General features: G+C 37.4%; 1 protein-coding gene across 8 annotated transcripts in view; it reads right to left on the bottom strand.

Moving 5' to 3' along the window:
* The window catches only part of LOC107271062 (CCR4-NOT transcription complex subunit 6-like), a 330,268-nt gene that overhangs the window by 48,518 nt on the left and 277,317 nt on the right, over positions 1-4,433 (bottom strand). The window contains exon 1 of one of the 8 annotated variants that reach the window (XM_015746645.2): positions 243-262. The exons of the other annotated variants lie outside the window; for them this stretch is intronic. The gene's annotated coding sequence lies outside the window, so the exon portion shown is untranslated. Of the gene's footprint in view, positions 1-242; positions 263-4,433 lie in introns of those variants that run through there. 8 annotated transcript variants of the gene reach the window in all.

Consider the following 4,433-nt stretch of genomic DNA (forward strand, 5'->3'; position numbering starts at 1 on the left):
TCTCTCTCTCTCTCTCTCTCTCTCTCTCGGCTAGATTCACTTTCGGCACTTTCGCCCGATTAAACCTTCCCTAAAGCAAGCGGGATAAAACTTTAAGTCGGTAAGTTAACACGGGGTTCTTTTGAAACGGCGAAGGAGCGAGAGAGACAAAACGAACATGAAAATAAGATCGAGATGAAATTTCATGGAAAAATCATACGGAGATCGAAGAGTAAAAGTTATTAGAAATATTTAATACTCACGTACGACGTGGACGATTGTATTGAAAAATTGTCGATCGACGATCCCTTACCTGAAACAAATATGACAAACGTATTTATCGAGAGAAAGACAAAAAGGGTAAATATTGAATTTCACTAATGGATTCACGAAACTTTCGGTCCGGGATCGTTGAGTCGAAGGGGGATGGAAAATTTAAATGATATTCAAATATTCTCTTGGATTTTATATGTAACAGGAAAGGGGTTGATTTCTCGTTGAAGTTTTAACAGGCTAAAGTCCCGCAGGTGTAAAATCGGCTGGAACCAGAATCGCTCGAGGCTTCCATAGATAAGGGTGAGTTTAACCGCCTTTACCCTCAGCAATTCTCTGCAGCCCCTTCTAGTACGACAATCATCCCCTTAGTAGATCGGGAGAAACGTTCGTCGTCTGACTGAGTGTCGAGTTGCTATTTCAAAGGGTTGTAAAGGGATGCAACATCTCGGGACCGGATAATGCATTGGGCGGGCACAGAAAGTGAGGGAATTTTTGGAAAAAATTTCATGGCAAATTTCGAGTTCGAAATTGGATTTGGCAAAGTTGAATTGGCAGGACAAATTTTTTGACATATCGATGGCATCGCTTCGGGGCTCTATAGGCTTGATGATATAATACAAATACGATACCTATATGCATAGATAATCAATAAATCGAAGACGCACATACAGAATACTTCACTTTTGATCATTGCCAAAGTAAGAAAAAAAAAAGTTGGAAAAAAAAATTCAACGAAACCTTTTCTTCTGATTGTATTCAATAATTCACGTGTCCGGTCCACTTTCTTATCTCATGTGTGATTTATCTTTGTTCTTTCCTTTTGCTTTTCCTTTTTTAGAAAAGCCACGTACAAATATATAATGCCTCGAGAGAGATGCTGGCCACATATAAGAGATTGAAATAATATCGTCTTATGCGAGTCATAGCCTAATCTTTCTGATATGTGAGTCCGTATCGTACGTGTGCGTATGGATATATTGGTAGGTTACAAAAAATAAGCAGAAAGACAGGGAAAAGCATTTTGGCGATGGAAGGATGAATTTTTTCAAAAAAATTTATGTATATATATATATAATATTTTTTAGAAAGAATCGCGCCTTTCCCTGTTCGACGATAAATACCGGAGAGAGTGGCCGCTGGTGTGTCGGTCCAGTGAAGATCTATGGAGCAATACATTTTTTTTTCACTTCTCTTTCTAAAAACCCCTCTTTCCACGTGGTTGAAACGACCATCGTGCCGTATAGTTATACGTATGTGGGAAAAGGAACGAGTGAAAATCCGTGTTTCTTATTCCCGAAACTAGATTTTAATCCGTGCTCGGCGCCGTTTTATCAAGATCCCTATTCTGCTGTCTGACCGCAATATTCTCGAACGTGCCAAATTGTTTCGCTTCCCGTGGAACGACCTATCCTACGGGACTTTGTCTATCCGGGAAATCTAAACAGGAGAAAATGAAGCCAAACCGTCCCATCAGATATAGAGAGGATTCGTCGTAACTCTCTTCCATTCTCATCGAGTGCCGCTGGTATTTCAGATGCTGGTCGAGAGTGAGAGTGGAGGCGAGAGGGATGAATTGAAACGAGATGAGATGGAATTGATGTATAAATAATAAAAAAAAAGTAAGTTAGTAAGAACAGGGTATATATTTTTATGTTACTTTCAGACCATACGATCTTGCGTTATTTCGTACCGAGTTTATATACGACAAAGATGCTCCGTGTAGATCCGGTTTTTAATATCTTTTTAATGTACACCAAATTATTACGAACAGACTCTAGCCATTTAGTATCTACATTACCGACTGCGATAGCGCAATAACGTCTATTACTGTAATTCATTGCCCAATAGTTAAACGCGCATAATAACTGCTAGGTTCGTAATTACACGAAAATTAATTAACTTCAACCACAAATAGTCGAGCCTATATAAAAATGATACTCCCAAAATTGTTTCTGTTTACTTATCTTGAAGTTTCAAAAATACATTTTTTCTTTTTAAAAAAAAAAAAAATTAACTTTGTATAGCCAGCCCTTTATGAATACGGGTAACCGAACGCTTCTCCTTTTCCAGTGCACTCAACACGAGTCCATGTGTGCAGTATCAAATGTCCACAGTGTAAAAGTCACACGAGTGCTACACGGTATGCTCCGCTTTCCGCATGAAGAGAAAATAACTTCGTTTACCTACCCTCGAGCGGAGTACTAATTTATCGTTTCCATGGATACTTGACTTAGTGATTTAGTGACGGTAGATACGGAAATCAATGCTAAATGAAGTATCGATGCTGTACACGTGGGATACGTTTCTGTAAAGATCTGAAAATGGAGCAGAGTAAATATACTGGAAATACGGTGAAAGGAGGAAACAGTTGGAGGGGGAAGGGGCGGGAGGAGAGGGGAGTAAATAAAGGATCGATTTTCATGGGCAATGATTTCCTATGACGTTGACCATTGCCGAACGTGAATGTGATTGCAAGGGTTACGAGAGAGCGTGAATTGCGATTAGATTCATAGACTATTGGAACCGTCCGATCAATGAGGGAGATCGATAGTCGAAAAGCTAACGTTTCAATCGATTTGGAAATTGTGCGATAAAGAAAGTCTGTCGATTCTGGAAAAAAAAGTGTTGCGAATAAAACAATCAAGCGTTATTAAAATCAGTATCGCCGAAATAATTGGAATTTTTGCAGAGAGCCAAGCGTAACTCAGGAAGGAGGTGAAATTTTAAATTTTCATGAAATTAGGTAATTTCGGTAATTTTTTTCTTACAAATTTTTCACCCTCAAATTAAAGATCACTTTGCACATTCAAGAGAAAGGCATGCATACCCAGTGTATAGTTATTAATGAATAATGAAATCCAACGTTATGGAGATAATGAATTTAATTAAGGAATTACTTTTCGACGTGATAAATTATTATTAAAATTAATTGTCAGTCTGATGAAAAATATTTCGTATCGCTATAAAGTTCATTACGTCATATAGGCGTTACAACCAATGTCGAAACGTCATAACGTCACGGCCTTAATAATTGTTCTTGATTTGTCTAACGTACCGAACAATTGTCAGTGTACTGGAATGGACCGTTGCCAATTAACGAGAGCACTTTAATACTTTTATACAGACAAAGTGGAGTCTGTTATTCGACTTGACAATTAACCTACATTACAACGTAACTAGACTACGCGAATACCCTGACTCGTTATACGTTCGAAAAAATTGAACGAAGTAACATTGATTTTGTATGTAATTTTCTCAAAATTTTATATCCGCTTTTATAAGCCACCCTATATAACAAAGCATCCACTTGCACTTCCCGTGATTGTTCTAGATATACCATATGAAATAGCCTATACATATATGTATACTAGTACCATAGTCTTTATTGAAAAGTGAAAAATTTCTTGTATGAAAACTGATGTACTCTCTGGAGGAGATAGATACATAAGGGTAGATATACATGTAAATAACAGCAGGGAGCAGGTGCACTTGTGAATGGAGCCTTAGGATACATCCGAAATCTACCAGGGGTCCGGTGCAGGGTGTATCAGATGCGGAATATATGAATTATAAAAAGCAATAAGAAAATTTAATTTAAAAAAGAATTTACCTGATACATTATGTTATTATATGGCTGAGTGACTTGGAACATTGATTGTTTTTCCGATCAATATTAAACTGAGGTATATAATAAAAAGTCAATCACTTTTTGAAATATCTAAATCCGAAGAGTGCCTGATTTGTATAAAAGCATATAAGCTCATAGGGGTAAAAATTTGAGGGGTGTATAAAAACGGGGTCGAGATAAAATTTATGACGTCATATATACATTTTGGAGGTTTCGGAGTAAAAAGGACGCAAAAAAAGTCTAAGAGCGTGCTCGAGATTTCACATTTGTGTTATTGACGTGCATTAAGAAATTACACGGTCGATAAGGAAGGTTTTCTCCTTTGGTCGATACGATCAAAGGCATCGGATTGACGTTTGAAAATTTTATTGTATTCGTATAGAAGCAGCAACAGGAGTACGAGGAACTCTGTTTTTTCTGTTCGACGAATAAAAAAAAGATTAATTGGAAATAATTAATCCGTGACGCAATCAAGATGGGTGGGCAAAGTCTTTAAAGGGGTAAAGGTATTCGTTTAAATAAATAATTGGTGCAAGACTTCAACGGGGGG

This window comes from Cephus cinctus, unplaced genomic scaffold, assembly GCF_000341935.2.
Source record: "Cephus cinctus unplaced genomic scaffold, Ccin1 Ccin1_scaffold0880, whole genome shotgun sequence".
Lineage (NCBI taxonomy): Eukaryota > Metazoa > Arthropoda > Insecta > Hymenoptera > Cephidae > Cephus > Cephus cinctus.